Source organism: Mytilus trossulus, chromosome 10, assembly GCF_036588685.1.
Source record: "Mytilus trossulus isolate FHL-02 chromosome 10, PNRI_Mtr1.1.1.hap1, whole genome shotgun sequence".
NCBI lineage: Eukaryota > Metazoa > Mollusca > Bivalvia > Mytilida > Mytilidae > Mytilus > Mytilus trossulus.
The window spans coordinates 5,741,598-5,764,100 of NC_086382.1; the positions used below are offsets into that span (position 1 = coordinate 5,741,598).

General features: G+C 37.4%; 34 non-coding genes across 34 annotated transcripts; 17 read left to right on the forward strand and 17 right to left on the reverse strand.

The window, feature by feature from the left end:
- Positions 1 to 275: 275 nt before the first annotated feature.
- Trnal-caa (transfer RNA leucine (anticodon CAA)) lies at positions 276 to 390 on the forward strand. The gene is made up of 2 exons: positions 276 to 313; positions 345 to 390. It is a non-coding gene; the product is annotated as a tRNA-Leu (tRNA).
- A 750-nt stretch (positions 391 to 1,140) lies between these two features.
- Positions 1,141 to 1,221, reverse strand: Trnal-uag (transfer RNA leucine (anticodon UAG)). Its single transcript has one exon. It is a non-coding gene; the product is annotated as a tRNA-Leu (tRNA).
- Positions 1,222 to 1,594: 373 nt separating this feature from the next.
- Positions 1,595 to 1,709, forward strand: Trnal-caa (transfer RNA leucine (anticodon CAA)). The gene is made up of 2 exons: positions 1,595 to 1,632; positions 1,664 to 1,709. It is a non-coding gene; the product is annotated as a tRNA-Leu (tRNA).
- A 750-nt stretch (positions 1,710 to 2,459) lies between these two features.
- Positions 2,460 to 2,540, reverse strand: Trnal-uag (transfer RNA leucine (anticodon UAG)). Its single transcript has one exon. It is a non-coding gene; the product is annotated as a tRNA-Leu (tRNA).
- A 373-nt stretch (positions 2,541 to 2,913) lies between these two features.
- On the forward strand, positions 2,914 to 3,028 carry Trnal-caa (transfer RNA leucine (anticodon CAA)). Its single transcript has 2 exons — positions 2,914 to 2,951; positions 2,983 to 3,028. It is a non-coding gene; the product is annotated as a tRNA-Leu (tRNA).
- Positions 3,029 to 3,778: 750 nt separating this feature from the next.
- On the reverse strand, positions 3,779 to 3,859 carry Trnal-uag (transfer RNA leucine (anticodon UAG)). Its single transcript has one exon. It is a non-coding gene; the product is annotated as a tRNA-Leu (tRNA).
- Positions 3,860 to 4,232: 373 nt separating this feature from the next.
- Positions 4,233 to 4,347, forward strand: Trnal-caa (transfer RNA leucine (anticodon CAA)). The gene is made up of 2 exons: positions 4,233 to 4,270; positions 4,302 to 4,347. It is a non-coding gene; the product is annotated as a tRNA-Leu (tRNA).
- A 749-nt stretch (positions 4,348 to 5,096) lies between these two features.
- Positions 5,097 to 5,177, reverse strand: Trnal-uag (transfer RNA leucine (anticodon UAG)). The gene has a single exon. It is a non-coding gene; the product is annotated as a tRNA-Leu (tRNA).
- Positions 5,178 to 5,550: 373 nt separating this feature from the next.
- Positions 5,551 to 5,665, forward strand: Trnal-caa (transfer RNA leucine (anticodon CAA)). Its single transcript has 2 exons — positions 5,551 to 5,588; positions 5,620 to 5,665. It is a non-coding gene; the product is annotated as a tRNA-Leu (tRNA).
- Positions 5,666 to 6,415: 750 nt separating this feature from the next.
- On the reverse strand, positions 6,416 to 6,496 carry Trnal-uag (transfer RNA leucine (anticodon UAG)). The gene has a single exon. It is a non-coding gene; the product is annotated as a tRNA-Leu (tRNA).
- A 373-nt stretch (positions 6,497 to 6,869) lies between these two features.
- Trnal-caa (transfer RNA leucine (anticodon CAA)) lies at positions 6,870 to 6,984 on the forward strand. Its single transcript has 2 exons — positions 6,870 to 6,907; positions 6,939 to 6,984. It is a non-coding gene; the product is annotated as a tRNA-Leu (tRNA).
- A 750-nt stretch (positions 6,985 to 7,734) lies between these two features.
- Trnal-uag (transfer RNA leucine (anticodon UAG)) lies at positions 7,735 to 7,815 on the reverse strand. Its single transcript has one exon. It is a non-coding gene; the product is annotated as a tRNA-Leu (tRNA).
- A 373-nt stretch (positions 7,816 to 8,188) lies between these two features.
- Positions 8,189 to 8,303, forward strand: Trnal-caa (transfer RNA leucine (anticodon CAA)). The gene is made up of 2 exons: positions 8,189 to 8,226; positions 8,258 to 8,303. It is a non-coding gene; the product is annotated as a tRNA-Leu (tRNA).
- A 750-nt stretch (positions 8,304 to 9,053) lies between these two features.
- Trnal-uag (transfer RNA leucine (anticodon UAG)) lies at positions 9,054 to 9,134 on the reverse strand. Its single transcript has one exon. It is a non-coding gene; the product is annotated as a tRNA-Leu (tRNA).
- A 373-nt stretch (positions 9,135 to 9,507) lies between these two features.
- Trnal-caa (transfer RNA leucine (anticodon CAA)) lies at positions 9,508 to 9,622 on the forward strand. The gene is made up of 2 exons: positions 9,508 to 9,545; positions 9,577 to 9,622. It is a non-coding gene; the product is annotated as a tRNA-Leu (tRNA).
- Positions 9,623 to 10,372: 750 nt separating this feature from the next.
- Trnal-uag (transfer RNA leucine (anticodon UAG)) lies at positions 10,373 to 10,453 on the reverse strand. Its single transcript has one exon. It is a non-coding gene; the product is annotated as a tRNA-Leu (tRNA).
- A 373-nt stretch (positions 10,454 to 10,826) lies between these two features.
- Positions 10,827 to 10,941, forward strand: Trnal-caa (transfer RNA leucine (anticodon CAA)). Its single transcript has 2 exons — positions 10,827 to 10,864; positions 10,896 to 10,941. It is a non-coding gene; the product is annotated as a tRNA-Leu (tRNA).
- Positions 10,942 to 11,691: 750 nt separating this feature from the next.
- On the reverse strand, positions 11,692 to 11,772 carry Trnal-uag (transfer RNA leucine (anticodon UAG)). Its single transcript has one exon. It is a non-coding gene; the product is annotated as a tRNA-Leu (tRNA).
- Positions 11,773 to 12,262: 490 nt separating this feature from the next.
- Positions 12,263 to 12,343, reverse strand: Trnal-uag (transfer RNA leucine (anticodon UAG)). Its single transcript has one exon. It is a non-coding gene; the product is annotated as a tRNA-Leu (tRNA).
- Positions 12,344 to 12,716: 373 nt separating this feature from the next.
- Trnal-caa (transfer RNA leucine (anticodon CAA)) lies at positions 12,717 to 12,831 on the forward strand. The gene is made up of 2 exons: positions 12,717 to 12,754; positions 12,786 to 12,831. It is a non-coding gene; the product is annotated as a tRNA-Leu (tRNA).
- A 750-nt stretch (positions 12,832 to 13,581) lies between these two features.
- Trnal-uag (transfer RNA leucine (anticodon UAG)) lies at positions 13,582 to 13,662 on the reverse strand. Its single transcript has one exon. It is a non-coding gene; the product is annotated as a tRNA-Leu (tRNA).
- A 373-nt stretch (positions 13,663 to 14,035) lies between these two features.
- Positions 14,036 to 14,150, forward strand: Trnal-caa (transfer RNA leucine (anticodon CAA)). The gene is made up of 2 exons: positions 14,036 to 14,073; positions 14,105 to 14,150. It is a non-coding gene; the product is annotated as a tRNA-Leu (tRNA).
- Positions 14,151 to 14,900: 750 nt separating this feature from the next.
- Positions 14,901 to 14,981, reverse strand: Trnal-uag (transfer RNA leucine (anticodon UAG)). The gene has a single exon. It is a non-coding gene; the product is annotated as a tRNA-Leu (tRNA).
- A 373-nt stretch (positions 14,982 to 15,354) lies between these two features.
- Trnal-caa (transfer RNA leucine (anticodon CAA)) lies at positions 15,355 to 15,469 on the forward strand. Its single transcript has 2 exons — positions 15,355 to 15,392; positions 15,424 to 15,469. It is a non-coding gene; the product is annotated as a tRNA-Leu (tRNA).
- Positions 15,470 to 16,220: 751 nt separating this feature from the next.
- On the reverse strand, positions 16,221 to 16,301 carry Trnal-uag (transfer RNA leucine (anticodon UAG)). Its single transcript has one exon. It is a non-coding gene; the product is annotated as a tRNA-Leu (tRNA).
- Positions 16,302 to 16,674: 373 nt separating this feature from the next.
- Positions 16,675 to 16,789, forward strand: Trnal-caa (transfer RNA leucine (anticodon CAA)). The gene is made up of 2 exons: positions 16,675 to 16,712; positions 16,744 to 16,789. It is a non-coding gene; the product is annotated as a tRNA-Leu (tRNA).
- Positions 16,790 to 17,540: 751 nt separating this feature from the next.
- On the reverse strand, positions 17,541 to 17,621 carry Trnal-uag (transfer RNA leucine (anticodon UAG)). The gene has a single exon. It is a non-coding gene; the product is annotated as a tRNA-Leu (tRNA).
- Positions 17,622 to 17,994: 373 nt separating this feature from the next.
- On the forward strand, positions 17,995 to 18,109 carry Trnal-caa (transfer RNA leucine (anticodon CAA)). The gene is made up of 2 exons: positions 17,995 to 18,032; positions 18,064 to 18,109. It is a non-coding gene; the product is annotated as a tRNA-Leu (tRNA).
- A 751-nt stretch (positions 18,110 to 18,860) lies between these two features.
- Positions 18,861 to 18,941, reverse strand: Trnal-uag (transfer RNA leucine (anticodon UAG)). The gene has a single exon. It is a non-coding gene; the product is annotated as a tRNA-Leu (tRNA).
- Positions 18,942 to 19,314: 373 nt separating this feature from the next.
- On the forward strand, positions 19,315 to 19,429 carry Trnal-caa (transfer RNA leucine (anticodon CAA)). Its single transcript has 2 exons — positions 19,315 to 19,352; positions 19,384 to 19,429. It is a non-coding gene; the product is annotated as a tRNA-Leu (tRNA).
- A 751-nt stretch (positions 19,430 to 20,180) lies between these two features.
- Positions 20,181 to 20,261, reverse strand: Trnal-uag (transfer RNA leucine (anticodon UAG)). Its single transcript has one exon. It is a non-coding gene; the product is annotated as a tRNA-Leu (tRNA).
- A 373-nt stretch (positions 20,262 to 20,634) lies between these two features.
- Trnal-caa (transfer RNA leucine (anticodon CAA)) lies at positions 20,635 to 20,749 on the forward strand. Its single transcript has 2 exons — positions 20,635 to 20,672; positions 20,704 to 20,749. It is a non-coding gene; the product is annotated as a tRNA-Leu (tRNA).
- A 751-nt stretch (positions 20,750 to 21,500) lies between these two features.
- Trnal-uag (transfer RNA leucine (anticodon UAG)) lies at positions 21,501 to 21,581 on the reverse strand. The gene has a single exon. It is a non-coding gene; the product is annotated as a tRNA-Leu (tRNA).
- A 373-nt stretch (positions 21,582 to 21,954) lies between these two features.
- Trnal-caa (transfer RNA leucine (anticodon CAA)) lies at positions 21,955 to 22,069 on the forward strand. Its single transcript has 2 exons — positions 21,955 to 21,992; positions 22,024 to 22,069. It is a non-coding gene; the product is annotated as a tRNA-Leu (tRNA).
- The last annotated feature ends 434 nt before the right edge of the window (positions 22,070 to 22,503 follow it).

Genomic DNA, 22,503 nt, shown 5'->3' on the forward strand with positions numbered 1-22,503 from the left:
AAGTGTTCAAGTGAGAATTGAGGCTTAGGGAGTAAAAGAAAGTGAGACGAAATGAATGGCCCATCTTCAACTCCATTTGGAACAATTTTGAGTAATCATATAAAACGTCCATTTGGCAGATGAAAAAAAGGTTAGAAATGAGGAAACATTTCCTCAAATCTAAAATGCGCCAATTACGAATTTAATTAAAAACCAAAAGGACAAGTTATTCAGTTATAATGTTTTCCGTACCTTAGACGATGGTTAACTATTAAAATTAGCCGGATTGTTGTCATGTCAGGTTGGCCGAGTGGTCTAAGGCGCCAGACTCAAGGTTAATACCTTCCCATTCGTGGGAATGAGTGTTCTGGTCCACTTATGTGGGCGTGGGTTCGAATCCCACATCTGACACCATATATTTTTGATCACTTTCTACACTTCATTTGTAACATGGTTTCATGAAATGGTCTTTTGCCAATTTGTTAACGGTTAAACCTTTAGTGTATAGAAAAAGCTATTACGAAAGAAAAAAAACCTCATATGCGACATTTATGTTAATATTCTTTCTTGTCCAAATCAGAGTGTCATAATTTAGTACGGTTATCAATTGCTGAACGATCAGTGGATTGAAAATAGCTTATGTAAACTCAGTTTGAGGAAAGAGCCAAATGAATCCTCAATAATCAAAAATAGATTTTACATAGTGGGTAGAACGTTAAAACGGAGGAGTGAGTTTTTAGGGCGGGAGAAGAAATTGTTCACTCTTGAATGCTATCCTTTTCCCAAAGAACGCTGAATTAACTTCATGTTTGTATTTTTAAGTTCGTGGATTGGATTTTCCCAACCACCGTTCAATACGCCTGAAGTCCGTGCAAATGTATAGCCGACTGGTGTGTCCAAAATGCAAACGGAAAAAAATATAGGTACTGACTGAAAGCATCAAGTGCATGAAAGTAGATAATTCGCAATTTGTATTCAGTTGGAAACGGGTAATATTTATTATCGTTCATTTGTAAGAATGTTTAAAAAAAAAAAAAAAACCACACACACATCGTTCGCGTTCTTAGCTAGCTAGCTCTCTCTCTCAAAATACTTGACAGGGTCGGAAAGAGTCTTTCATTCTTTTGGATAGAAAAATTGAACTGTTCAGTAAAAAATTCTTGGCAGCGGTGGGATTCGAACCCACGCCTCAATGAGACTGGTGCCTAAAACCAGCGCCTTAGACCGCTCGGCCACGCTACCTTACGACTTTTCTGCTGATATTTTATATATTTGTCAACTGGCTTCGTAAAAAAAAAGAATGTCGGTTTGTTTAGTTTGCCCTATACGGTTCTAGTGGGAAGTGTTCAAGTGAGAATTGAGGCTTAGGGAGTAAAAGAAAGTGAGACGAAATGAATGGCCCATCTTCAACTCCATTTGGAACAATTTTGAGTAATCATATAAAACGTCCATTTGGCAGATGAAAAAAAGGTTAGAAATGAGGAAACATTTCCTCAAATCTAAAATGCGCCAATTACGAATTTAATTAAAAACCAAAAGGACAAGTTATTCAGTTATAATGTTTTCCGTACCTTAGACGATGGTTAACTATTAAAATTAGCCGGATTGTTGTCATGTCAGGTTGGCCGAGTGGTCTAAGGCGCCAGACTCAAGGTTAATACCTTCCCATTCGTGGGAATGAGTGTTCTGGTCCACTTATGTGGGCGTGGGTTCGAATCCCACATCTGACACCATATATTTTTGATCACTTTCTACACTTCATTTGTAACATGGTTTCATGAAATGGTCTTTTGCCAATTTGTTAACGGTTAAACCTTTAGTGTATAGAAAAAGCTATTACGAAAGAAAAAAAACCTCATATGCGACATTTATGTTAATATTCTTTCTTGTCCAAATCAGAGTGTCATAATTTAGTACGGTTATCAATTGCTGAACGATCAGTGGATTGAAAATAGCTTATGTAAACTCAGTTTGAGGAAAGAGCCAAATGAATCCTCAATAATCAAAAATAGATTTTACATAGTGGGTAGAACGTTAAAACGGAGGAGTGAGTTTTTAGGGCGGGAGAAGAAATTGTTCACTCTTGAATGCTATCCTTTTCCCAAAGAACGCTGAATTAACTTCATGTTTGTATTTTTAAGTTCGTGGATTGGATTTTCCCAACCACCGTTCAATACGCCTGAAGTCCGTGCAAATGTATAGCCGACTGGTGTGTCCAAAATGCAAACGGAAAAAAATATAGGTACTGACTGAAAGCATCAAGTGCATGAAAGTAGATAATTCGCAATTTGTATTCAGTTGGAAACGGGTAATATTTATTATCGTTCATTTGTAAGAATGTTTAAAAAAAAAAAAAAAACCACACACACATCGTTCGCGTTCTTAGCTAGCTAGCTCTCTCTCTCAAAATACTTGACAGGGTCGGAAAGAGTCTTTCATTCTTTTGGATAGAAAAATTGAACTGTTCAGTAAAAAATTCTTGGCAGCGGTGGGATTCGAACCCACGCCTCAATGAGACTGGTGCCTAAAACCAGCGCCTTAGACCGCTCGGCCACGCTACCTTACGACTTTTCTGCTGATATTTTATATATTTGTCAACTGGCTTCGTAAAAAAAAAGAATGTCGGTTTGTTTAGTTTGCCCTATACGGTTCTAGTGGGAAGTGTTCAAGTGAGAATTGAGGCTTAGGGAGTAAAAGAAAGTGAGACGAAATGAATGGCCCATCTTCAACTCCATTTGGAACAATTTTGAGTAATCATATAAAACGTCCATTTGGCAGATGAAAAAAAGGTTAGAAATGAGGAAACATTTCCTCAAATCTAAAATGCGCCAATTACGAATTTAATTAAAAACCAAAAGGACAAGTTATTCAGTTATAATGTTTTCCGTACCTTAGACGATGGTTAACTATTAAAATTAGCCGGATTGTTGTCATGTCAGGTTGGCCGAGTGGTCTAAGGCGCCAGACTCAAGGTTAATACCTTCCCATTCGTGGGAATGAGTGTTCTGGTCCACTTATGTGGGCGTGGGTTCGAATCCCACATCTGACACCATATATTTTTGATCACTTTCTACACTTCATTTGTAACATGGTTTCATGAAATGGTCTTTTGCCAATTTGTTAACGGTTAAACCTTTAGTGTATAGAAAAAGCTATTACGAAAGAAAAAAAACCTCATATGCGACATTTATGTTAATATTCTTTCTTGTCCAAATCAGAGTGTCATAATTTAGTACGGTTATCAATTGCTGAACGATCAGTGGATTGAAAATAGCTTATGTAAACTCAGTTTGAGGAAAGAGCCAAATGAATCCTCAATAATCAAAAATAGATTTTACATAGTGGGTAGAACGTTAAAACGGAGGAGTGAGTTTTTAGGGCGGGAGAAGAAATTGTTCACTCTTGAATGCTATCCTTTTCCCAAAGAACGCTGAATTAACTTCATGTTTGTATTTTTAAGTTCGTGGATTGGATTTTCCCAACCACCGTTCAATACGCCTGAAGTCCGTGCAAATGTATAGCCGACTGGTGTGTCCAAAATGCAAACGGAAAAAAATATAGGTACTGACTGAAAGCATCAAGTGCATGAAAGTAGATAATTCGCAATTTGTATTCAGTTGGAAACGGGTAATATTTATTATCGTTCATTTGTAAGAATGTTTAAAAAAAAAAAAAAAACCACACACACATCGTTCGCGTTCTTAGCTAGCTAGCTCTCTCTCTCAAAATACTTGACAGGGTCGGAAAGAGTCTTTCATTCTTTTGGATAGAAAAATTGAACTGTTCAGTAAAAAATTCTTGGCAGCGGTGGGATTCGAACCCACGCCTCAATGAGACTGGTGCCTAAAACCAGCGCCTTAGACCGCTCGGCCACGCTACCTTACGACTTTTCTGCTGATATTTTATATATTTGTCAACTGGCTTCGTAAAAAAAAAGAATGTCGGTTTGTTTAGTTTGCCCTATACGGTTCTAGTGGGAAGTGTTCAAGTGAGAATTGAGGCTTAGGGAGTAAAAGAAAGTGAGACGAAATGAATGGCCCATCTTCAACTCCATTTGGAACAATTTTGAGTAATCATATAAAACGTCCATTTGGCAGATGAAAAAAAGGTTAGAAATGAGGAAACATTTCCTCAAATCTAAAATGCGCCAATTACGAATTTAATTAAAAACCAAAAGGACAAGTTATTCAGTTATAATGTTTTCCGTACCTTAGACGATGGTTAACTATTAAAATTAGCCGGATTGTTGTCATGTCAGGTTGGCCGAGTGGTCTAAGGCGCCAGACTCAAGGTTAATACCTTCCCATTCGTGGGAATGAGTGTTCTGGTCCACTTATGTGGGCGTGGGTTCGAATCCCACATCTGACACCATATATTTTTGATCACTTTCTACACTTCATTTGTAACATGGTTTCATGAAATGGTCTTTTGCCAATTTGTTAACGGTTAAACCTTTAGTGTATAGAAAAAGCTATTACGAAAGAAAAAAAACCTCATATGCGACATTTATGTTAATATTCTTTCTTGTCCAAATCAGAGTGTCATAATTTAGTACGGTTATCAATTGCTGAACGATCAGTGGATTGAAAATAGCTTATGTAAACTCAGTTTGAGGAAAGAGCCAAATGAATCCTCAATAATCAAAAATAGATTTTACATAGTGGGTAGAACGTTAAAACGGAGGAGTGAGTTTTTAGGGCGGGAGAAGAAATTGTTCACTCTTGAATGCTATCCTTTTCCCAAAGAACGCTGAATTAACTTCATGTTTGTATTTTTAAGTTCGTGGATTGGATTTTCCCAACCACCGTTCAATACGCCTGAAGTCCGTGCAAATGTATAGCCGACTGGTGTGTCCAAAATGCAAACGGAAAAAAATATAGGTACTGACTGAAAGCATCAAGTGCATGAAAGTAGATAATTCGCAATTTGTATTCAGTTGGAAACGGGTAATATTTATTATCGTTCATTTGTAAGAATGTTTAAAAAAAAAAAAAAACCACACACACATCGTTCGCGTTCTTAGCTAGCTAGCTCTCTCTCTCAAAATACTTGACAGGGTCGGAAAGAGTCTTTCATTCTTTTGGATAGAAAAATTGAACTGTTCAGTAAAAAATTCTTGGCAGCGGTGGGATTCGAACCCACGCCTCAATGAGACTGGTGCCTAAAACCAGCGCCTTAGACCGCTCGGCCACGCTACCTTACGACTTTTCTGCTGATATTTTATATATTTGTCAACTGGCTTCGTAAAAAAAAAGAATGTCGGTTTGTTTAGTTTGCCCTATACGGTTCTAGTGGGAAGTGTTCAAGTGAGAATTGAGGCTTAGGGAGTAAAAGAAAGTGAGACGAAATGAATGGCCCATCTTCAACTCCATTTGGAACAATTTTGAGTAATCATATAAAACGTCCATTTGGCAGATGAAAAAAAGGTTAGAAATGAGGAAACATTTCCTCAAATCTAAAATGCGCCAATTACGAATTTAATTAAAAACCAAAAGGACAAGTTATTCAGTTATAATGTTTTCCGTACCTTAGACGATGGTTAACTATTAAAATTAGCCGGATTGTTGTCATGTCAGGTTGGCCGAGTGGTCTAAGGCGCCAGACTCAAGGTTAATACCTTCCCATTCGTGGGAATGAGTGTTCTGGTCCACTTATGTGGGCGTGGGTTCGAATCCCACATCTGACACCATATATTTTTGATCACTTTCTACACTTCATTTGTAACATGGTTTCATGAAATGGTCTTTTGCCAATTTGTTAACGGTTAAACCTTTAGTGTATAGAAAAAGCTATTACGAAAGAAAAAAAACCTCATATGCGACATTTATGTTAATATTCTTTCTTGTCCAAATCAGAGTGTCATAATTTAGTACGGTTATCAATTGCTGAACGATCAGTGGATTGAAAATAGCTTATGTAAACTCAGTTTGAGGAAAGAGCCAAATGAATCCTCAATAATCAAAAATAGATTTTACATAGTGGGTAGAACGTTAAAACGGAGGAGTGAGTTTTTAGGGCGGGAGAAGAAATTGTTCACTCTTGAATGCTATCCTTTTCCCAAAGAACGCTGAATTAACTTCATGTTTGTATTTTTAAGTTCGTGGATTGGATTTTCCCAACCACCGTTCAATACGCCTGAAGTCCGTGCAAATGTATAGCCGACTGGTGTGTCCAAAATGCAAACGGAAAAAAATATAGGTACTGACTGAAAGCATCAAGTGCATGAAAGTAGATAATTCGCAATTTGTATTCAGTTGGAAACGGGTAATATTTATTATCGTTCATTTGTAAGAATGTTTAAAAAAAAAAAAAAAACCACACACACATCGTTCGCGTTCTTAGCTAGCTAGCTCTCTCTCTCAAAATACTTGACAGGGTCGGAAAGAGTCTTTCATTCTTTTGGATAGAAAAATTGAACTGTTCAGTAAAAAATTCTTGGCAGCGGTGGGATTCGAACCCACGCCTCAATGAGACTGGTGCCTAAAACCAGCGCCTTAGACCGCTCGGCCACGCTACCTTACGACTTTTCTGCTGATATTTTATATATTTGTCAACTGGCTTCGTAAAAAAAAAGAATGTCGGTTTGTTTAGTTTGCCCTATACGGTTCTAGTGGGAAGTGTTCAAGTGAGAATTGAGGCTTAGGGAGTAAAAGAAAGTGAGACGAAATGAATGGCCCATCTTCAACTCCATTTGGAACAATTTTGAGTAATCATATAAAACGTCCATTTGGCAGATGAAAAAAAGGTTAGAAATGAGGAAACATTTCCTCAAATCTAAAATGCGCCAATTACGAATTTAATTAAAAACCAAAAGGACAAGTTATTCAGTTATAATGTTTTCCGTACCTTAGACGATGGTTAACTATTAAAATTAGCCGGATTGTTGTCATGTCAGGTTGGCCGAGTGGTCTAAGGCGCCAGACTCAAGGTTAATACCTTCCCATTCGTGGGAATGAGTGTTCTGGTCCACTTATGTGGGCGTGGGTTCGAATCCCACATCTGACACCATATATTTTTGATCACTTTCTACACTTCATTTGTAACATGGTTTCATGAAATGGTCTTTTGCCAATTTGTTAACGGTTAAACCTTTAGTGTATAGAAAAAGCTATTACGAAAGAAAAAAAAACTCATATGCGACATTTATGTTAATATTCTTTCTTGTCCAAATCAGAGTGTCATAATTTAGTACGGTTATCAATTGCTGAACGATCAGTGGATTGAAAATAGCTTATGTAAACTCAGTTTGAGGAAAGAGCCAAATGAATCCTCAATAATCAAAAATAGATTTTACATAGTGGGTAGAACGTTAAAACGGAGGAGTGAGTTTTTAGGGCGGGAGAAGAAATTGTTCACTCTTGAATGCTATCCTTTTCCCAAAGAACGCTGAATTAACTTCATGTTTGTATTTTTAAGTTCGTGGATTGGATTTTCCCAACCACCGTTCAATACGCCTGAAGTCCGTGCAAATGTATAGCCGACTGGTGTGTCCAAAATGCAAACGGAAAAAAATATAGGTACTGACTGAAAGCATCAAGTGCATGAAAGTAGATAATTCGCAATTTGTATTCAGTTGGAAACGGGTAATATTTATTATCGTTCATTTGTAAGAATGTTTAAAAAAAAAAAAAAAACCACACACACATCGTTCGCGTTCTTAGCTAGCTAGCTCTCTCTCTCAAAATACTTGACAGGGTCGGAAAGAGTCTTTCATTCTTTTGGATAGAAAAATTGAACTGTTCAGTAAAAAATTCTTGGCAGCGGTGGGATTCGAACCCACGCCTCAATGAGACTGGTGCCTAAAACCAGCGCCTTAGACCGCTCGGCCACGCTACCTTACGACTTTTCTGCTGATATTTTATATATTTGTCAACTGGCTTCGTAAAAAAAAAGAATGTCGGTTTGTTTAGTTTGCCCTATACGGTTCTAGTGGGAAGTGTTCAAGTGAGAATTGAGGCTTAGGGAGTAAAAGAAAGTGAGACGAAATGAATGGCCCATCTTCAACTCCATTTGGAACAATTTTGAGTAATCATATAAAACGTCCATTTGGCAGATGAAAAAAAGGTTAGAAATGAGGAAACATTTCCTCAAATCTAAAATGCGCCAATTACGAATTTAATTAAAAACCAAAAGGACAAGTTATTCAGTTATAATGTTTTCCGTACCTTAGACGATGGTTAACTATTAAAATTAGCCGGATTGTTGTCATGTCAGGTTGGCCGAGTGGTCTAAGGCGCCAGACTCAAGGTTAATACCTTCCCATTCGTGGGAATGAGTGTTCTGGTCCACTTATGTGGGCGTGGGTTCGAATCCCACATCTGACACCATATATTTTTGATCACTTTCTACACTTCATTTGTAACATGGTTTCATGAAATGGTCTTTTGCCAATTTGTTAACGGTTAAACCTTTAGTGTATAGAAAAAGCTATTACGAAAGAAAAAAAAACTCATATGCGACATTTATGTTAATATTCTTTCTTGTCCAAATCAGAGTGTCATAATTTAGTACGGTTATCAATTGCTGAACGATCAGTGGATTGAAAATAGCTTATGTAAACTCAGTTTGAGGAAAGAGCCAAATGAATCCTCAATAATCAAAAATAGATTTTACATAGTGGGTAGAACGTTAAAACGGAGGAGTGAGTTTTTAGGGCGGGAGAAGAAATTGTTCACTCTTGAATGCTATCCTTTTCCCAAAGAACGCTGAATTAACTTCATGTTTGTATTTTTAAGTTCGTGGATTGGATTTTCCCAACCACCGTTCAATACGCCTGAAGTCCGTGCAAATGTATAGCCGACTGGTGTGTCCAAAATGCAAACGGAAAAAAATATAGGTACTGACTGAAAGCATCAAGTGCATGAAAGTAGATAATTCGCAATTTGTATTCAGTTGGAAACGGGTAATATTTATTATCGTTCATTTGTAAGAATGTTTAAAAAAAAAAAAAAAAACACACACACATCGTTCGCGTTCTTAGCTAGCTAGCTCTCTCTCTCAAAATACTTGACAGGGTCGGAAAGAGTCTTTCATTCTTTTGGATAGAAAAATTGAACTGTTCAGTAAAAAATTCTTGGCAGCGGTGGGATTCGAACCCACGCCTCAATGAGACTGGTGCCTAAAACCAGCGCCTTAGACCGCTCGGCCACGCTACCTTACGACTTTTCTGCTGATATTTTATATATTTGTCAACTGGCTTCGTAAAAAAAAAGAATGTCGGTTTGTTTAGTTTGCCCTATACGGTTCTAGTGGGAAGTGTTCAAGTGAGAATTGAGGCTTAGGGAGTAAAAGAAAGTGAGACGAAATGAATGGCCCATCTTCAACTCCATTTGGAACAATTTTGAGTAATCATATAAAACGTCCATTTGGCAGATGAAAAAAAGGTTAGAAATGAGGAAACATTTCCTCAAATCTAAAATGCGCCAATTACGAATTTAATTAAAAACCAAAAGGACAAGTTATTCAGTTATAATGTTTTCCGTACCTTAGACGATGGTTAACTATTAAAATTAGCCGGATTGTTGTCATGTCAGGTTGGCCGAGTGGTCTAAGGCGCCAGACTCAAGGTTAATACCTTCCCATTCGTGGGAATGAGTGTTCTGGTCCACTTATGTGGGCGTGGGTTCGAATCCCACATCTGACACCATATATTTTTGATCACTTTCTACACTTCATTTGTAACATGGTTTCATGAAATGGTCTTTTGCCAATTTGTTAACGGTTAAACCTTTAGTGTATAGAAAAAGCTATTACGAAAGAAAAAAAACCTCATATGCGACATTTATGTTAATATTCTTTCTTGTCCAAATCAGAGTGTCATAATTTAGTACGGTTATCAATTGCTGAACGATCAGTGGATTGAAAATAGCTTATGTAAACTCAGTTTGAGGAAAGAGCCAAATGAATCCTCAATAATCAAAAATAGATTTTACATAGTGGGTAGAACGTTAAAACGGAGGAGTGAGTTTTTAGGGCGGGAGAAGAAATTGTTCACTCTTGAATGCTATCCTTTTCCCAAAGAACGCTGAATTAACTTCATGTTTGTATTTTTAAGTTCGTGGATTGGATTTTCCCAACCACCGTTCAATACGCCTGAAGTCCGTGCAAATGTATAGCCGACTGGTGTGTCCAAAATGCAAACGGAAAAAAATATAGGTACTGACTGAAAGCATCAAGTGCATGAAAGTAGATAATTCGCAATTTGTATTCAGTTGGAAACGGGTAATATTTATTATCGTTCATTTGTAAGAATGTTTAAAAAAAAAAAAAAAACCACACACACATCGTTCGCGTTCTTAGCTAGCTAGCTCTCTCTCTCAAAATACTTGACAGGGTCGGAAAGAGTCTTTCATTCTTTTGGATAGAAAAATTGAACTGTTCAGTAAAAAATTCTTGGCAGCGGTGGGATTCGAACCCACGCCTCAATGAGACTGGTGCCTAAAACCAGCGCCTTAGACCGCTCGGCCACGCTACCTTACGACTTTTCTGCTGATATTTTATATATTTGTCAACTGGCTTCGTAAAAAAAAAGAATGTCGGTTTGTTTAGTTTGCCCTATACGGTTCTAGTGGGAAGTGTTCAAGTGAGAATTGAGGCTTAGGGAGTAAAAGAAAGTGAGACGAAATGAATGGCCCATCTTCAACTCCATTTGGAACAATTTTGAGTAATCATATAAAACGTCCATTTGGCAGATGAAAAAAAGGTTAGAAATGAGGAAACATTTCCTCAAATCTAAAATGCGCCAATTACGAATTTAATTAAAAACCAAAAGGACAAGTTATTCAGTTATAATGTTTTCCGTACCTTAGACGATGGTTAACTATTAAAATTAGCCGGATTGTTGTCATGTCAGGTTGGCCGAGTGGTCTAAGGCGCCAGACTCAAGGTTAATACCTTCCCATTCGTGGGAATGAGTGTTCTGGTCCACTTATGTGGGCGTGGGTTCGAATCCCACATCTGACACCATATATTTTTGATCACTTTCTACACTTCATTTGTAACATGGTTTCATGAAATGGTCTTTTGCCAATTTGTTAACGGTTAAACCTTTAGTGTATAGAAAAAGCTATTACGAAAGAAAAAAAAACTCATATGCGACATTTATGTTAATATTCTTTCTTGTCCAAATCAGAGTGTCATAATTTAGTACGGTTATCAATTGCTGAACGATCAGTGGATTGAAAATAGCTTATGTAAACTCAGTTTGAGGAAAGAGCCAAATGAATCCTCAATAATCAAAAATAGATTTTACATAGTGGGTAGAACGTTAAAACGGAGGAGTGAGTTTTTAGGGCGGGAGAAGAAATTGTTCACTCTTGAATGCTATCCTTTTCCCAAAGAACGCTGAATTAACTTCATGTTTGTATTTTTAAGTTCGTGGATTGGATTTTCCCAACCACCGTTCAATACGCCTGAAGTCCGTGCAAATGTATAGCCGACTGGTGTGTCCAAAATGCAAACGGAAAAAAATATAGGTACTGACTGAAAGCATCAAGTGCATGAAAGTAGATAATTCGCAATTTGTATTCAGTTGGAAACGGGTAATATTTATTATCGTTCATTTGTAAGAATGTTTAAAAAAAAAAAAAAAACCACACACACATCGTTCGCGTTCTTAGCTAGCTAGCTCTCTCTCTCAAAATACTTGACAGGGTCGGAAAGAGTCTTTCATTCTTTTGGATAGAAAAATTGAACTGTTCAGTAAAAAATTCTTGGCAGCGGTGGGATTCGAACCCACGCCTCAATGAGACTGGTGCCTAAAACCAGCGCCTTAGACCGCTCGGCCACGCTACCTTACGACTTTTCTGCTGATATTTTATATATTTGTGGGTAGAACGTTAAAACGGAGGAGTGAGTTTTTAGGGCGGGAGAAGAAATTGTTCACTCTTGAATGCTATCCTTTTCCCAAAGAACGCTGAATTAACTTCATGTTTGTATTTTTAAGTTCGTGGATTGGATTTTCCCAACCACCGTTCAATACGCCTGAAGTCCGTGCAAATGTATAGCCGACTGGTGTGTCCAAAATGCAAACGGAAAAAAATATAGGTACTGACTGAAAGCATCAAGTGCATGAAAGTAGATAATTCGCAATTTGTATTCAGTTGGAAACGGGTAATATTTATTATCGTTCATTTGTAAGAATGTTTAAAAAAAAAAAAAAAACCACACACACATCGTTCGCGTTCTTAGCTAGCTAGCTCTCTCTCTCAAAATACTTGACAGGGTCGGAAAGAGTCTTTCATTCTTTTGGATAGAAAAATTGAACTGTTCAGTAAAAAATTCTTGGCAGCGGTGGGATTCGAACCCACGCCTCAATGAGACTGGTGCCTAAAACCAGCGCCTTAGACCGCTCGGCCACGCTACCTTACGACTTTTCTGCTGATATTTTATATATTTGTCAACTGGCTTCGTAAAAAAAAAGAATGTCGGTTTGTTTAGTTTGCCCTATACGGTTCTAGTGGGAAGTGTTCAAGTGAGAATTGAGGCTTAGGGAGTAAAAGAAAGTGAGACGAAATGAATGGCCCATCTTCAACTCCATTTGGAACAATTTTGAGTAATCATATAAAACGTCCATTTGGCAGATGAAAAAAAGGTTAGAAATGAGGAAACATTTCCTCAAATCTAAAATGCGCCAATTACGAATTTAATTAAAAACCAAAAGGACAAGTTATTCAGTTATAATGTTTTCCGTACCTTAGACGATGGTTAACTATTAAAATTAGCCGGATTGTTGTCATGTCAGGTTGGCCGAGTGGTCTAAGGCGCCAGACTCAAGGTTAATACCTTCCCATTCGTGGGAATGAGTGTTCTGGTCCACTTATGTGGGCGTGGGTTCGAATCCCACATCTGACACCATATATTTTTGATCACTTTCTACACTTCATTTGTAACATGGTTTCATGAAATGGTCTTTTGCCAATTTGTTAACGGTTAAACCTTTAGTGTATAGAAAAAGCTATTACGAAAGAAAAAAAACCTCATATGCGACATTTATGTTAATATTCTTTCTTGTCCAAATCAGAGTGTCATAATTTAGTACGGTTATCAATTGCTGAACGATCAGTGGATTGAAAATAGCTTATGTAAACTCAGTTTGAGGAAAGAGCCAAATGAATCCTCAATAATCAAAAATAGATTTTACATAGTGGGTAGAACGTTAAAACGGAGGAGTGAGTTTTTAGGGCGGGAGAAGAAATTGTTCACTCTTGAATGCTATCCTTTTCCCAAAGAACGCTGAATTAACTTCATGTTTGTATTTTTAAGTTCGTGGATTGGATTTTCCCAACCACCGTTCAATACGCCTGAAGTCCGTGCAAATGTATAGCCGACTGGTGTGTCCAAAATGCAAACGGAAAAAAATATAGGTACTGACTGAAAGCATCAAGTGCATGAAAGTAGATAATTCGCAATTTGTATTCAGTTGGAAACGGGTAATATTTATTATCGTTCATTTGTAAGAATGTTTAAAAAAAAAAAAAAAACCACACACACATCGTTCGCGTTCTTAGCTAGCTAGCTCTCTCTCTCAAAATACTTGACAGGGTCGGAAAGAGTCTTTCATTCTTTTGGATAGAAAAATTGAACTGTTCAGTAAAAAATTCTTGGCAGCGGTGGGATTCGAACCCACGCCTCAATGAGACTGGTGCCTAAAACCAGCGCCTTAGACCGCTCGGCCACGCTACCTTACGACTTTTCTGCTGATATTTTATATATTTGTCAACTGGCTTCGTAAAAAAAAAGAATGTCGGTTTGTTTAGTTTGCCCTATACGGTTCTAGTGGGAAGTGTTCAAGTGAGAATTGAGGCTTAGGGAGTAAAAGAAAGTGAGACGAAATGAATGGCCCATCTTCAACTCCATTTGGAACAATTTTGAGTAATCATATAAAACGTCCATTTGGCAGATGAAAAAAAGGTTAGAAATGAGGAAACATTTCCTCAAATCTAAAATGCGCCAATTACGAATTTAATTAAAAACCAAAAGGACAAGTTATTCAGTTATAATGTTTTCCGTACCTTAGACGATGGTTAACTATTAAAATTAGCCGGATTGTTGTCATGTCAGGTTGGCCGAGTGGTCTAAGGCGCCAGACTCAAGGTTAATACCTTCCCATTCGTGGGAATGAGTGTTCTGGTCCACTTATGTGGGCGTGGGTTCGAATCCCACATCTGACACCATATATTTTTGATCACTTTCTACACTTCATTTGTAACATGGTTTCATGAAATGGTCTTTTGCCAATTTGTTAACGGTTAAACCTTTAGTGTATAGAAAAAGCTATTACGAAAGAAAAAAAACCTCATATGCGACATTTATGTTAATATTCTTTCTTGTCCAAATCAGAGTGTCATAATTTAGTACGGTTATCAATTGCTGAACGATCAGTGGATTGAAAATAGCTTATGTAAACTCAGTTTGAGGAAAGAGCCAAATGAATCCTCAATAATCAAAAATAGATTTTACATAGTGGGTAGAACGTTAAAACGGAGGAGTGAGTTTTTAGGGCGGGAGAAGAAATTGTTCACTCTTGAATGCTATCCTTTTCCCAAAGAACGCTGAATTAACTTCATGTTTGTATTTTTAAGTTCGTGGATTGGATTTTCCCAACCACCGTTCAATACGCCTGAAGTCCGTGCAAATGTATAGCCGACTGGTGTGTCCAAAATGCAAACGGAAAAAAATATAGGTACTGACTGAAAGCATCAAGTGCATGAAAGTAGATAATTCGCAATTTGTATTCAGTTGGAAACGGGTAATATTTATTATCGTTCATTTGTAAGAATGTTTAAAAAAAAAAAAAAAACCACACACACATCGTTCGCGTTCTTAGCTAGCTAGCTCTCTCTCTCAAAATACTTGACAGGGTCGGAAAGAGTCTTTCATTCTTTTGGATAGAAAAATTGAACTGTTCAGTAAAAAATTCTTGGCAGCGGTGGGATTCGAACCCACGCCTCAATGAGACTGGTGCCTAAAACCAGCCCCTTAGACCGCTCGGCCACGCTACCTTACGACTTTTCTGCTGATATTTTATATATTTGTCAACTGGCTTCGTAAAAAAAAAGAATGTCGGTTTGTTTAGTTTGCCCTATACGGTTCTAGTGGGAAGTGTTCAAGTGAGAATTGAGGCTTAGGGAGTAAAAGAAAGTGAGACGAAATGAATGGCCCATCTTCAACTCCATTTGGAACAATTTTGAGTAATCATATAAAACGTCCATTTGGCAGATGAAAAAAAGGTTAGAAATGAGGAAACATTTCCTCAAATCTAAAATGCGCCAATTACGAATTTAATTAAAAACCAAAAGGACAAGTTATTCAGTTATAATGTTTTCCGTACCTTAGACGATGGTTAACTATTAAAATTAGCCGGATTGTTGTCATGTCAGGTTGGCCGAGTGGTCTAAGGCGCCAGACTCAAGGTTAATACCTTCCCATTCGTGGGAATGAGTGTTCTGGTCCACTTATGTGGGCGTGGGTTCGAATCCCACATCTGACACCATATATTTTTGATCACTTTCTACACTTCATTTGTAACATGGTTTCATGAAATGGTCTTTTGCCAATTTGTTAACGGTTAAACCTTTAGTGTATAGAAAAAGCTATTACGAAAGAAAAAAAACCTCATATGCGACATTTATGTTAATATTCTTTCTTGTCCAAATCAGAGTGTCATAATTTAGTACGGTTATCAATTGCTGAACGATCAGTGGATTGAAAATAGCTTATGTAAACTCAGTTTGAGGAAAGAGCCAAATGAATCCTCAATAATCAAAAATAGATTTTACATAGTGGGTAGAACGTTAAAACGGAGGAGTGAGTTTTTAGGGCGGGAGAAGAAATTGTTCACTCTTGAATGCTATCCTTTTCCCAAAGAACGCTGAATTAACTTCATGTTTGTATTTTTAAGTTCGTGGATTGGATTTTCCCAACCACCGTTCAATACGCCTGAAGTCCGTGCAAATGTATAGCCGACTGGTGTGTCCAAAATGCAAACGGAAAAAAATATAGGTACTGACTGAAAGCATCAAGTGCATGAAAGTAGATAATTCGCAATTTGTATTCAGTTGGAAACGGGTAATATTTATTATCGTTCATTTGTAAGAATGTTTAAAAAAAAAAAAAAAAACCACACACACATCGTTCGCGTTCTTAGCTAGCTAGCTCTCTCTCTCAAAATACTTGACAGGGTCGGAAAGAGTCTTTCATTCTTTTGGATAGAAAAATTGAACTGTTCAGTAAAAAATTCTTGGCAGCGGTGGGATTCGAACCCACGCCTCAATGAGACTGGTGCCTAAAACCAGCGCCTTAGACCGCTCGGCCACGCTACCTTACGACTTTTCTGCTGATATTTTATATATTTGTCAACTGGCTTCGTAAAAAAAAAGAATGTCGGTTTGTTTAGTTTGCCCTATACGGTTCTAGTGGGAAGTGTTCAAGTGAGAATTGAGGCTTAGGGAGTAAAAGAAAGTGAGACGAAATGAATGGCCCATCTTCAACTCCATTTGGAACAATTTTGAGTAATCATATAAAACGTCCATTTGGCAGATGAAAAAAAGGTTAGAAATGAGGAAACATTTCCTCAAATCTAAAATGCGCCAATTACGAATTTAATTAAAAACCAAAAGGACAAGTTATTCAGTTATAATGTTTTCCGTACCTTAGACGATGGTTAACTATTAAAATTAGCCGGATTGTTGTCATGTCAGGTTGGCCGAGTGGTCTAAGGCGCCAGACTCAAGGTTAATACCTTCCCATTCGTGGGAATGAGTGTTCTGGTCCACTTATGTGGGCGTGGGTTCGAATCCCACATCTGACACCATATATTTTTGATCACTTTCTACACTTCATTTGTAACATGGTTTCATGAAATGGTCTTTTGCCAATTTGTTAACGGTTAAACCTTTAGTGTATAGAAAAAGCTATTACGAAAGAAAAAAAACCTCATATGCGACATTTATGTTAATATTCTTTCTTGTCCAAATCAGAGTGTCATAATTTAGTACGGTTATCAATTGCTGAACGATCAGTGGATTGAAAATAGCTTATGTAAACTCAGTTTGAGGAAAGAGCCAAATGAATCCTCAATAATCAAAAATAGATTTTACATAGTGGGTAGAACGTTAAAACGGAGGAGTGAGTTTTTAGGGCGGGAGAAGAAATTGTTCACTCTTGAATGCTATCCTTTTCCCAAAGAACGCTGAATTAACTTCATGTTTGTATTTTTAAGTTCGTGGATTGGATTTTCCCAACCACCGTTCAATACGCCTGAAGTCCGTGCAAATGTATAGCCGACTGGTGTGTCCAAAATGCAAACGGAAAAAAATATAGGTACTGACTGAAAGCATCAAGTGCATGAAAGTAGATAATTCGCAATTTGTATTCAGTTGGAAACGGGTAATATTTATTATCGTTCATTTGTAAGAATGTTTAAAAAAAAAAAAAAAAACCACACACACATCGTTCGCGTTCTTAGCTAGCTAGCTCTCTCTCTCAAAATACTTGACAGGGTCGGAAAGAGTCTTTCATTCTTTTGGATAGAAAAATTGAACTGTTCAGTAAAAAATTCTTGGCAGCGGTGGGATTCGAACCCACGCCTCAATGAGACTGGTGCCTAAAACCAGCGCCTTAGACCGCTCGGCCACGCTACCTTACGACTTTTCTGCTGATATTTTATATATTTGTCAACTGGCTTCGTAAAAAAAAAGAATGTCGGTTTGTTTAGTTTGCCCTATACGGTTCTAGTGGGAAGTGTTCAAGTGAGAATTGAGGCTTAGGGAGTAAAAGAAAGTGAGACGAAATGAATGGCCCATCTTCAACTCCATTTGGAACAATTTTGAGTAATCATATAAAACGTCCATTTGGCAGATGAAAAAAAGGTTAGAAATGAGGAAACATTTCCTCAAATCTAAAATGCGCCAATTACGAATTTAATTAAAAACCAAAAGGACAAGTTATTCAGTTATAATGTTTTCCGTACCTTAGACGATGGTTAACTATTAAAATTAGCCGGATTGTTGTCATGTCAGGTTGGCCGAGTGGTCTAAGGCGCCAGACTCAAGGTTAATACCTTCCCATTCGTGGGAATGAGTGTTCTGGTCCACTTATGTGGGCGTGGGTTCGAATCCCACATCTGACACCATATATTTTTGATCACTTTCTACACTTCATTTGTAACATGGTTTCATGAAATGGTCTTTTGCCAATTTGTTAACGGTTAAACCTTTAGTGTATAGAAAAAGCTATTACGAAAGAAAAAAAACCTCATATGCGACATTTATGTTAATATTCTTTCTTGTCCAAATCAGAGTGTCATAATTTAGTACGGTTATCAATTGCTGAACGATCAGTGGATTGAAAATAGCTTATGTAAACTCAGTTTGAGGAAAGAGCCAAATGAATCCTCAATAATCAAAAATAGATTTTACATAGTGGGTAGAACGTTAAAACGGAGGAGTGAGTTTTTAGGGCGGGAGAAGAAATTGTTCACTCTTGAATGCTATCCTTTTCCCAAAGAACGCTGAATTAACTTCATGTTTGTATTTTTAAGTTCGTGGATTGGATTTTCCCAACCACCGTTCAATACGCCTGAAGTCCGTGCAAATGTATAGCCGACTGGTGTGTCCAAAATGCAAACGGAAAAAAATATAGGTACTGACTGAAAGCATCAAGTGCATGAAAGTAGATAATTCGCAATTTGTATTCAGTTGGAAACGGGTAATATTTATTATCGTTCATTTGTAAGAATGTTTAAAAAAAAAAAAAAAAAACACACACACATCGTTCGCGTTCTTAGCTAGCTAGCTCTCTCTCTCAAAATACTTGACAGGGTCGGAAAGAGTCTTTCATTCTTTTGGATAGAAAAATTGAACTGTTCAGTAAAAAATTCTTGGCAGCGGTGGGATTCGAACCCACGCCTCAATGAGACTGGTGCCTAAAACCAGCGCCTTAGACCGCTCGGCCACGCTACCTTACGACTTTTCTGCTGATATTTTATATATTTGTCAACTGGCTTCGTAAAAAAAAAGAATGTCGGTTTGTTTAGTTTGCCCTATACGGTTCTAGTGGGAAGTGTTCAAGTGAGAATTGAGGCTTAGGGAGTAAAAGAAAGTGAGACGAAATGAATGGCCCATCTTCAACTCCATTTGGAACAATTTTGAGTAATCATATAAAACGTCCATTTGGCAGATGAAAAAAAGGTTAGAAATGAGGAAACATTTCCTCAAATCTAAAATGCGCCAATTACGAATTTAATTAAAAACCAAAAGGACAAGTTATTCAGTTATAATGTTTTCCGTACCTTAGACGATGGTTAACTATTAAAATTAGCCGGATTGTTGTCATGTCAGGTTGGCCGAGTGGTCTAAGGCGCCAGACTCAAGGTTAATACCTTCCCATTCGTGGGAATGAGTGTTCTGGTCCACTTATGTGGGCGTGGGTTCGAATCCCACATCTGACACCATATATTTTTGATCACTTTCTACACTTCATTTGTAACATGGTTTCATGAAATGGTCTTTTGCCAATTTGTTAACGGTTAAACCTTTAGTGTATAGAAAAAGCTATTACGAAAGAAAAAAAACCTCATATGCGACATTTATGTTAATATTCTTTCTTGTCCAAATCAGAGTGTCATAATTTAGTACGGTTATCAATTGCTGAACGATCAGTGGATTGAAAATAGCTTATGTAAACTCAGTTTGAGGAAAGAGCCAAATGAATCCTCAATAATCAAAAATAGATTTTACATAGTGGGTAGAACGTTAAAACGGAGGAGTGAGTTTTTAGGGCGGGAGAAGAAATTGTTCACTCTTGAATGCTATCCTTTTCCCAAAGAACGCTGAATTAACTTCATGTTTGTATTTTTAAGTTCGTGGATTGGATTTTCCCAACCACCGTTCAATACGCCTGAAGTCCGTGCAAATGTATAGCCGACTGGTGTGTCCAAAATGCAAACGGAAAAAAATATAGGTACTGACTGAAAGCATCAAGTGCATGAAAGTAGATAATTCGCAATTTGTATTCAGTTGGAAACGGGTAATATTTATTATCGTTCATTTGTAAGAATGTTTAAAAAAAAAAAAAAAAAACACACACACATCGTTCGCGTTCTTAGCTAGCTAGCTCTCTCTCTCAAAATACTTGACAGGGTCGGAAAGAGTCTTTCATTCTTTTGGATAGAAAAATTGAACTGTTCAGTAAAAAATTCTTGGCAGCGGTGGGATTCGAACCCACGCCTCAATGAGACTGGTGCCTAAAACCAGCGCCTTAGACCGCTCGGCCACGCTACCTTACGACTTTTCTGCTGATATTTTATATATTTGTCAACTGGCTTCGTAAAAAAAAAGAATGTCGGTTTGTTTAGTTTGCCCTATACGGTTCTAGTGGGAAGTGTTCAAGTGAGAATTGAGGCTTAGGGAGTAAAAGAAAGTGAGACGAAATGAATGGCCCATCTTCAACTCCATTTGGAACAATTTTGAGTAATCATATAAAACGTCCATTTGGCAGATGAAAAAAAGGTTAGAAATGAGGAAACATTTCCTCAAATCTAAAATGCGCCAATTACGAATTTAATTAAAAACCAAAAGGACAAGTTATTCAGTTATAATGTTTTCCGTACCTTAGACGATGGTTAACTATTAAAATTAGCCGGATTGTTGTCATGTCAGGTTGGCCGAGTGGTCTAAGGCGCCAGACTCAAGGTTAATACCTTCCCATTCGTGGGAATGAGTGTTCTGGTCCACTTATGTGGGCGTGGGTTCGAATCCCACATCTGACACCATATATTTTTGATCACTTTCTACACTTCATTTGTAACATGGTTTCATGAAATGGTCTTTTGCCAATTTGTTAACGGTTAAACCTTTAGTGTATAGAAAAAGCTATTACGAAAGAAAAAAAACCTCATATGCGACATTTATGTTAATATTCTTTCTTGTCCAAATCAGAGTGTCATAATTTAGTACGGTTATCAATTGCTGAACGATCAGTGGATTGAAAATAGCTTATGTAAACTCAGTTTGAGGAAAGAGCCAAATGAATCCTCAATAATCAAAAATAGATTTTACATAGTGGGTAGAACGTTAAAACGGAGGAGTGAGTTTTTAGGGCGGGAGAAGAAATTGTTCACTCTTGAATGCTATCCTTTTCCCAAAGAACGCTGAATTAACTTCATGTTTGTATTTTTAAGTTCGTGGATTGGATTTTCCCAACCACCGTTCAATACGCCTGAAGTCCGTGCAAATGTATAGCCGACTGGTGTGTCCAAAATGCAAACGGAAAAAAATATAGGTACTGACTGAAAGCATCAAGTGTATGAAAGTAGATAATTCGCAATTTGTATTCAGTTGGAAACGGGTAATATTTATTATCGTTCATTTGTAAGAATGTTTAAAAAAAAAAAAAAAAACCACACACACATCGTTCGCGTTCTTAGCTAGCTAGCTCTCTCTCTCAAAATACTTGACAGGGTCGGAAAGAGTCTTTCATTCTTTTGGATAGAAAAATTGAACTGTTCAGTAAAAAATTCTTGGCAGCGGTGGGATTCGAACCCACGCCTCAATGAGACTGGTGCCTAAAACCAGCGCCTTAGACCGCTCGGCCACGCTACCTTACGACTTTTCTGCTGATATTTTATATATTTGTCAACTGGCTTCGTAAAAAAAAAGAATGTCGGTTTGTTTAGTTTGCCCTATACGGTTCTAGTGGGAAGTGTTCAAGTGAGAATTGAGGCTTAGGGAGTAAAAGAAAGTGAGACGAAATGAATGGCCCATCTTCAACTCCATTTGGAACAATTTTGAGTAATCATATAAAACGTCCATTTGGCAGATGAAAAAAAGGTTAGAAATGAGGAAACATTTCCTCAAATCTAAAATGCGCCAATTACGAATTTAATTAAAAACCAAAAGGACAAGTTATTCAGTTATAATGTTTTCCGTACCTTAGACGATGGTTAACTATTAAAATTAGCCGGATTGTTGTCATGTCAGGTTGGCCGAGTGGTCTAAGGCGCCAGACTCAAGGTTAATACCTTCCCATTCGTGGGAATGAGTGTTCTGGTCCACTTATGTGGGCGTGGGTTCGAATCCCACATCTGACACCATATATTTTTGATCACTTTCTACACTTCATTTGTAACATGGTTTCATGAAATGGTCTTTTGCCAATTTGTTAACGGTTTAACCTTTAGTGTATAGAAAAAGCTATTACGAAAGAAAAAAAACCTCATATGCGACATTTATGTTAATATTCTTTCTTGTCCAAATCAGAGTGTCATAATTTAGTACGGTTATCAATTGCTGAACGATCAGTGGATTGAAAATAGCTTATGTAAACTCAGTTTGAGGAAAGAGCCAAATGAATCCTCAATAATCAAAAATAGATTTTACATAGTGGGTAGAACGTTAAAACGGAGGAGTGAGTTTTTAGGGCGGGAGAAGAAATTGTTCACTCTTGAATGCTATCCTTTTCCCAAAGAACGCTGAATTAACTTCATGTTTGTATTTTTAAGTTCGTGGATTGGATTTTCCCAAC